The sequence below is a fragment of the Cyanistes caeruleus genome, chromosome 2 (assembly GCF_971803275.1).
Source record: "Cyanistes caeruleus chromosome 2, bCyaCae1.hap1.1, whole genome shotgun sequence".
Lineage (NCBI taxonomy): Eukaryota > Metazoa > Chordata > Aves > Passeriformes > Paridae > Cyanistes > Cyanistes caeruleus.
The window spans coordinates 44,048,120-44,057,367 of record NC_141702.1 but is presented as its reverse complement, the minus strand read 5'-3'; positions in this window follow the sequence as shown (position 1 = coordinate 44,057,367).

Below are 9,248 nucleotides of genomic sequence, written 5' to 3'. Positions count from 1 at the left end.
GCATAAGATTTTAGATTGAGAACTCCATTAACTGTTAATAACATGGTCCTCTTTCAGTTTAGAAAACAATTAAAGATAGTGGCTACTGATGCCTCAAAACCTTGGCAATATCCAAATATTTCTAATATTTATTGTTGAGCAGGTAGAAAAGAGTAATTTGGTCTCTACAAGAATATTTTCAAGACCTCATTTAAACAGCATTATGAATACTCCAAAATGTAACAAATGCACTAGAAACAGGTTTCTGGGGCTTAAATGACCTACTGCTTGGAGTTGCTACAGCTAATGCAGCTATTTAGAAAACACCATTTTCCTGTGATTTTGTAGACAATAAGAAGCAAGACTTGCTTTTAGATGCTACTCTAGATCACAGGCATTTTAAATTAGGGGATAAACATATACCTGAAGTGGATTTGGCAAAACCTTTTGCTTGTTTTTCTGCAGATCTTAAAAAAAAAAAGGTTTGGAAATCATTCTGTCAGCTCTCAAAACATGGAAATGGTCAGGTACACCATAGTAAGAAAGATGTTTAGCTTAACAGTGTACAGGATCAGGAAGTATTTTATAGCTCCTGTAAGTTATTTCTGTCCATTAGGTAAGGGTTCAGTAGTTAAACTTTGCTTATTAAGGGTGAAGAAGAGACTCTTTCAGTGGTTGCATAATGCTTCTCTTCAACAGCATATACTATGTTTTCTAATAGTCTTAAAATAGTCAAAATCCTGACTGTGATGTGTTGGGAGAACGTCTATAAGTATGTTACACTGTTAAAAAACTGATGATTAATATTTTGGTTGTAAGTGTACCTATACAAAAACACTTTATTTCCCATGTCTGTACTACCTCTGGAATACCTGACTTCCTGCTGATTTTAGAAAACAGACATGTTAGGTTAATTTAACCTAATTTCCCTGAAATCCCTTTAATTTCCCTGAAAACTGTGCAGACTTTGGGAAATTCTACTGCTTGCTAGAGCTTACAGGTTCGATGGAGGCTGGACTCTGTATGTGTCTGAGCAGGGCTTTACACTGAGAGACCAAGGAGAATGTGTTTACATGCTGTGAGAGTATTGGTTTCCAAAATTATATAATTTTCTGACCTGCAAAACCTTATTTTCTTGATTATTCAAAATCTACAAGTACTACATTCATATCTACTGCTGTAATAGCTGAAAGACTATGTCCCTTGAGTAAACTGATTTGGACAATCTGTGGAAAACTTAGTACAATCATAATTTATAACTTTAATTTATATTGCATGTCTAAGGAATGGATTTTTTAAAAATCCAAAATGGGTAAATGTTACTTTGAGTAATAGATAATTGTATTTGAGTGTATAAAACCTGCATTTATCAGAAGAGTACCTGACCTGTTGAGAAATATTTTCCTAAAAACCCTCTGAAGCTAAACTTTGTCAATGAAATAGATTTTTGTAGGGGAATGAATAATTTATTGTGTCTAGGGTTGATATGACAAAAAGGACATCTCACCTCACAGTAAGTTTAGGCAACAACAAAAGCTTTCCATCAAAGTTGCTAGACTTTCAGCAGATTCAGCAAGTATCAATAATTAAATGCATGTGCTGAATTGAACTCTGGAAGAGAGCTGGTAAATTATTTCCTGGGATCGTTTCAGCTTTGCTTTCTGTTTTTTATTCTTTCCCATCACAGCACCACTCTGCTCCTCCTATCCCCCACCAAGGAACTGGAATGAGCTTTTCTAGACATCCCTGGAAAATCTGTGCCACGTTGGTGATAGCCCTGAGGTTTTCTGTGTCACAAGCAATGAGTCAACCATTAAATCAGAGGCTAAAGCACCTCATGGAGCTGTTTCTTGTCTAGGGCTTTGTTTGTTGATATGTTTTCCTCTCACTGTCAGACTGAGCAAGGAAATCCCCAGATGTGGGCTTTCTTCCCCCAAAATGTGGGCTTTCCTCCCCAGACCATCTGTGGAGTCAAAGCCACTCAAGAGCAATTCTCTCCAAGCAAACCAGGCAGTAACAACTGGCTTATTCCCAGGGAAAGTAGATTCAGAAACCAACTTTTAAAGGCCATCTGGATTTGAGATGGAATAGACTAACCAAGATGAATTCAACTAGTACTTAACTACCCACAGAAATGTGTGTGCTTGGAGTTGTTACCCGAAGTCTGGCATACCCTTCTTAAAGGAACTTGTCTTCATTGGTTTTCATTTCAAAGAGAGAAGTGCTCATGGCTGACAATCTCTTGTCTTTGGAAAGATGTCATTCTTAGAGTCATGTCTTTCTGCCTCAGGGTCAGGTTTTGAGCTATGCGTTTCTCTCTTTGAAAGAGCATGACAAAAAGAGGTGGTAACCAAGGCAAGTATATGTATTTTAAAATAAATTTCAAAGAATTTTTATATACTCATTAGTAAGAAGTGCTTCACCCACATTTCACCGGGTGGAATCTGACTTTACTGAGAGTGTTCTGTCAGGTTATAGTTATATAGTGATTTGCTGGACACTTCAGATCTTGAAATTAGGCTGAGTGGCCTACAATCCTCTCACGTCATACCTAGTAGCCTTCTTTGGCAGTCAGGTAACACTCTTCTTTCTCTGTGTTTACTAAAGGTTTTGAGATTGCTTTGTACTGTTTTAAACAATGGTATCTTGATATTCTTTAGACTTTGTTTCAGTGCTTGGTGCAATTTATGTTGCATTTAACCAGTGGTGCCTGCAAGATTGTGTTTGTTCCTTTACAATGTAAGTTAATTCCCAATAACACTACTTAAAATAATAGCTCACTTGCAAAGTCAGAAAAAGAACAATCTCTTTGAAAAAATCAGGGTGAGAATGAACAGAAGTTTACTCCTTGATTTACAAATGGAGAAATAAAATTTGATGTGTACTTATTTAATCTGTAACTGAATGTAGGCGCTAATTTTCTAACAAGAATAAATGCATGTTAATAGAAAAGTTAAAAAATATATTACAGATATTTAGGAATTTGTTGATCAGCCAGTCTGGTTCTTCTAACCAGTGGCTCAAAATTAATAACAAAATAAGCATGTTGCACAACATTACATATGTAGGACTTTTCATGCTGGCTGGGGAGTGTTTCAAGAGGAGCAGGAAGAGGTTGTTCTTGCCTTCTGACTGGCAGCAGGCTCTGGTGCAGATAACTCAAGGACTTCCACAAATGCTAGGTATGGTCTTAATGGAATGCTACACTGAAGCAAAAATTCAATTCAGTTTGGATTTATATTGTATTTTCTTTCCCTTCTGGACATGCATGCTGGAACCTGGCACTGTCTGAGAGGACAAACTGTCTGAAGGACTCAAGGTAGACATATAGGAATCAATCAGATAAAATACAGGTTGCAGAAAAAAATCACTAAAAATTAGTTATTTGGACCACAGCCACGTCAAGCCTTTCCCCTTCTTATAGGCAACCATAAATCCATGAAGATTAAACTATCCTTCCCTTCTCAAGTTTTTGCCAAGAAGTTACACAAAGCTTCTTGGTCAGCATTTTTCTTGATGTTTTTTGCAAAGCTTGGTATTATAACTCATCTTTATTTAAGCCTGGAATAGTGCCAGAAGAGTCGTATCTCAGTCATTTCAGGAAGCAATTTCTGACACTTGCCCAGTCCAAAAGGAAATAAAACTTCCAAAAAAATTTATTTGCAGCGTCCAGATAGCTCCTTGTGATTGCAGTCTTCACAGAGAGTACAGAGGCTGCTTCCTCCTGGTGCTTCCAGGAGGACACACCGCCCTGATGGTTCAGGGAAGGGATGGAGCTGAGGTGGCACTGTCACCCCCAGCATTAACACAGCTGTGGCTGGCCTTCAAGGGAGGGAGTAAAGCTTTACTAAAGCAGTTGGCAAAGTCCAGCTTCTCCTGCTCTGCTCGTCTGCACCTCCACCTGAACCCTTTGATATCCTTAAAATCAAAGGGAGCTGATGAAAAGTCTGCCTAGGACTTTCTAAAATCCTAATTTGACTTCTTTCAGGTCATATAGCACTGACAGCTGGGAATGCCCCTGGTTTAATCTTCTTTTGTTTCAACACTACTGCATCAGAGGCTGCTGGTACCTGGAGGAAGGGCAGTGGGTGCAGTGCAGTGCATCTCAGAGAGCTGTGTGACCGGAATCCAACAGCACGGTGTGCTTGGGATACCCAGACCCAAAAAACAAAGACTAGCAGTGTGGAAAAGGCTCTCTTGCTGTTGAGGAGCTCTGCAGCTTTTTTGTAGGTAACATTTTCCAGCTCTTACATTTTATGACTGATGCTTAGGCACAGTAGAAGTGGCCAGGGTGTGAAAAGAACAAACAGTTCAATGTCAAGAGCAAATCATGTGGCTGCGAGTCAGCCCGTTTGCTTGCCGCACCGAGAGTGCAGCCAGGTTACAGCTGGAAATTCCCACTTGGAACATAAAATTAGAAACTGGTTTGCACCGAAAATAGTGGAAGTGTGGAGAGAGACAGCCATCCACCACAGCAGGGAAACCCCCATGTTCTTGAGAGGGTTTCAAAAAGGTGGAGAATCAGATTTTGTGGTGAAGGTGAAATGGCAAGGGTACCTGGAGGCTTCAGTGCAGTCCACCAGAGATCCGGAGCTGGAGGCAGCTCCTGACCAAGCCACCCTGCGGTGCTGCCCATGCCTGCCTCCAGGTGTTCTGTGACATCAGCCCTGTCCCATCCCTCATCCCAGCCCCAGTGCCTGTGCCTGCTCCCCCCGGGCAGCCACCGGTCACAGCAGGGCCCAGTCAGGCACCAGGGACTCGCTGCCAAAGCCTGCTTTACACAGACACATTCTGGCAGAAGAAAGTCAAAGAGCTTTAGGGATGTTTATTTTTACTTCCATCCTTCTTCTTGCTTATTTTTGGCAAAAGTATACGCTGCACTTGCTTTAGCAGAGGATTGATGAAATGTAGCCCTTCCTTCTTGACGTTGTGCTGTTCTCAGGGCAGCAGGACTCACTTCTGCTTTCTCTCCCTGTTTAACAGTTAATGATCTGGAAAAAAAACAAGGGGTAAGGTGACATTGGCAGCGCTGCAGCTCCCGGGGGAGACGGGCTCTCTGCAGGAGCTTGTGCCCTCTCTGCCTGTCGGGGGCTACTAAGTAAAGTAGCTGCTGGTGCTCCCAAATAGCAGCAACTTCTCATTACATCTTTTATCCTTGAGACTGGGGTGGGAAGACAATACTGGGAACTGCAGAATACCTTATTTGAAAACCATTCTGAACAAGGCTTGACTTAATTTATCATTCTGGACTTTCAGAAGATTCATCATCTTTTCTCAGAAAATGTATGTTCAAGAGATATAAAGAGCCAGCTGCTGTTCTAAAATTGTCACCTCATCACAACTGCTCAGGTATCAAGAATGTCAGCAGTACAGCAGGTCGATGACAGCAAGGGACTTTACCTCTCATCCTGGATAAAAACACCATGATCACATTAATGATATTCTGATTCTCTAGTTTATAGCAGAGAAAAAGATCAGAGGTGGCAAGGAAGCATATTTCAGTTTTATACTCTCAAAAACGTTTCAAGCATATTTATATTTTTCATTTGGGTGGATTGCTGGAAGATTAAAACTTTTATTTCTTCCATGAATCCAAGTAAATGTGAAGCATTGATTTAAAAATAAATAAGCATTGATTCCTTTAGTCACTGTCACTTTAACACTCACAGTGGCAGTGCTGCTTGGAGAAGGTGAGCAGCGTACTTTGCTGGCTTTTAAGTCACACAGCAGAGAAGACAAAGCTCTTCCTGCTCAAATTCTTGATGGTGCACTGCAAAATGATATGATAATTACATCACATTGAGCACACGTTCACAAAGTCAGCAGCTCAGTTTTGCTTAGCTTGCAGCATGCCATGGGCATTTAGGGATGCTTTTCCATTTGCTGGTGAGATGGAATCTTTTACACATCAGTGTGGCTTTGGCACTGTAGTCTGGAGCTAATCAGGAGGTATCTGCATCGTATTTTCTGTTAGACTTCTCCTGCTCCTTCAGCCAAATCATGCATGTATACTCTCAATACTAGTATTTTGGGTTTGGTATCAGTCTCTTTGGTTATCTATTTGTTTCTGAGAAGAGTTCTACTGCATTTTTTAACAGAGAGGGGATCAAGAAATGCAGTCCCCAAGCTTCAAAAACATGAAAATGTTGTTGGTTCAGGTGCTGCACTTCAGAAAGGTGAAACCACAGCAATTCAGACTTCTCAGTTTCCCTGTGCCCCATCATGTGAGACACCTTGAGTCAGGTTATTTGATCTGGGAGGGCAAAACGCTTGCACAACTGGTCACCTGTGGGAGGATGAGATGAGGAGGCCCAGGCTGGTGTGTCTGCTCCCCTGGCAAAGGACGTGGGGCTCAGTGATGAGCGATGCTGCAGTGGGGCAGAGAGAGGCTGTGGCACAGGGCTGCTGCCAGGTGTACCAATGCTGCTGGAAGAAGAGTGCAGGGCTGCAGCTGTCAGGCAGCTCTGGTCTCTGGACATGGAGCTGAATGGGCCCAGGGGATCTGGAGTCATATTCAGGGAACATGCTTTCTTACAGTATTCATGGTGCTTGCTAAGTCATGGGTGTTTTAATTAATTCCCAGTAACCACATTCCAGTTCAGGAACAGCATCCATGGAGGCTGCTGGGAACTGGTTGCACATTCACTGCTTCTGACAACAGGTTTCCTCACATGAGCAGTCCCTGGTAACTGTGGTAAAGGATGTGGGCAAGGCAGACTGGTCAGAGCAGCATATTGGGAATTATTGAAAGCTTTAGGAAAGAAACTGCCCTGTCTTTGAGCTGGCTGTGGAGGAGGCAGGGAGTAACTGTTGCTTAAAATGCCTCTTCAAAATGCTGGAACCTGTTCCATCTTTCACGCTCCTTCGGATGTGCCTACGGAGCACAGCTTATTCTGCTATGACCTGTCAGGTAGATAAAGTGGTACAAGCTCATTAAAGTGGGTACAGTATAAAGAAAGCAAGGTTTGTAAAAAAAAAAGTAGCAGCCCTTGTTACAGCGACCAGTGTACTGGAAAATAAATAGAGAAGATTTCAGGTACTTGGGCCTTTTCCCAGATTGTCTGCTCCTTACACAAGCACAGGTACAGACAAGGTTACTGCAACACTGTAGATGTGCTGTAGTAACACAGATATTCCCAGGTGCAAAAGGAAATACACAGGTAACAAGCCCTGCAGTGGGTGGTTGTATTCAAAAGAAAACCAACCCCAAACCCCAAAAAATCCCAACCAACTGAAAAAACTCCACAAGCAAAAAAATCCCAAAGTAAACTGCTTTAATTAAACCAACTGAACTCTTCCCAGCTCAGTTCGGCTTTAAATCAGGGTTTAGAGCAAAGCTTATCCTGACACATATTACCAAAACACGACTTCGCAAAGAGGTCCAAGTTTTCCACATCCACTTCTGCAGAGCAGAAAAAAGCATAAACTTTTCCATTGCACTGTAAAGGTGGTAATTCCTTTTGCTGGCTGATCAAGTCACACAAGGCATGTACACCTGGATGCTTGGTGATAAGTGGGATCTGACGGTTCTGTCACTGCTCCTGGCTGCAGTGACATGAGGTCAGGGCAGGCTGGAAAGTCCAAGCAGTCACCCTGAAAATTGATGAGTTTCCCACAGTTGTGAATAATATGATCATACCTTTGTTTTCCTGAGGCTTCTTGTGTATTCGGTGTTTTATGCAGTGTCTGGATTTCGTGCTACCAAGAACATCCATACTGCCAGTTCATGGATATGCCACAGGAATTACAAATGATGAACCGGGAAGGTTTTGATCACTGGCTAGAATGTTACTGGCATTCAGAGAGGAATATGTTTTAGTAACACAATTATTTGTGAAACAGCTAAAAAACCTCATTATCCAACTGATTGTCCACAGCTTGGTGATCAAGGAGCCCATTGAAATGCGCGAGGTGATTTGTGCTTTGCAAACACCATTGATTTAGTCTGGCTGCCAAATTTGGGAATTAATGCTGTAGTGATTTGTGGATGTTTCATGTTTTCATAGCTGTCAATCTGGAGACAGTAGATCCAAAATCAAAAACAAGCCCTTGAATTTGGGAGGACTGGGGGAATACTGAACTCCATGGAGCAATGATGAAAGACTAAAATACTGGATGCCATTCAGCCACGCTTGTTAAGGCAGACTGGACTTTTGTTCTCAGGGGCTATTTTCTAGACTTTTAAAAAATTTATTTCTTTTACTTTCTTCCAACAGACTGGCAAGGAAATATTTCAGAACTACAATAGCCTTGCAGTGGTATTGACTTTGAACTGAATCTAGTTTCTTTATGCATTTGAAATAACAAAGGTCATTAACTGTGAGGTTTGTATTGGGCTAAGCAAACTGACGAAGAAGTGGTTACAGAGAATGCAAAAAACATCTCCTAAGCAAGCGAATGTGTGTGAGGAAAAAAGTCTTGGCTTTTAAAGTGGCTGTATAGACAATAGTTCTTTTAGGACACTCAACTGAAAAGTTGCTTATTTGATCTTGCAAGAAGATGGAAGATCTCTCAGCACAAAATGCTGAGCCATTAGGAGGTTTGGATTAGGAAGGAATAATTTCTGTTCTGAGAGTAAGGGAATACTGCAGCTGAGATTTTTATTCTACAAAGACATATAAAGGGCTAGCAGCAGAACATTGTGCTACTGCATTGGCAAGATGACAAGATTTGAAAGATTTTAAACAAATAGGTGGAAATGCAATTACTTAAAATAAATTGGGTTTTGTCTCTTTTTATTTCACTATTTTTCTTACTTTCTTTCACTATTGCTGTTAAGGACTAATTACACTACGATTTGTATTGCAATCTGTAAGAATAATTGGTCCTGTTTTAAAGCACATCCTATAAATGGACCATGTTACAAAGCATTGACTGGAGAGTGCTGAATTCACTCTCGTTTGGTGTGCAATACATCTCTGGTAAAACAGTACCAATTTCAAGAATGAGTTTCTGTGGCTTTGATTATTTGTGCAGAATAACATCCTGCTGAAATTTGGGATCATACTAGAAATCAAATACAGGACATTAAATCATTAATGCCTGAGTTTATGTGGAATAAAACAACTTCAACCTTTAACTGCCCTTTCATATTTTTAATGTAACATTTCCAATAAAAGAATGAAAGTTAAGGGTAAGGATATGGATACACACAAAAATTGTTTTCACTTTAGAAGTTCATTTCTCTCTACCTTCCTCTTAAGTGCAAAAACTACTCATGGAGCAAGATTTTGGGTTTTTAAAGGGAGGAGGGATGGGCAAAGCAACAT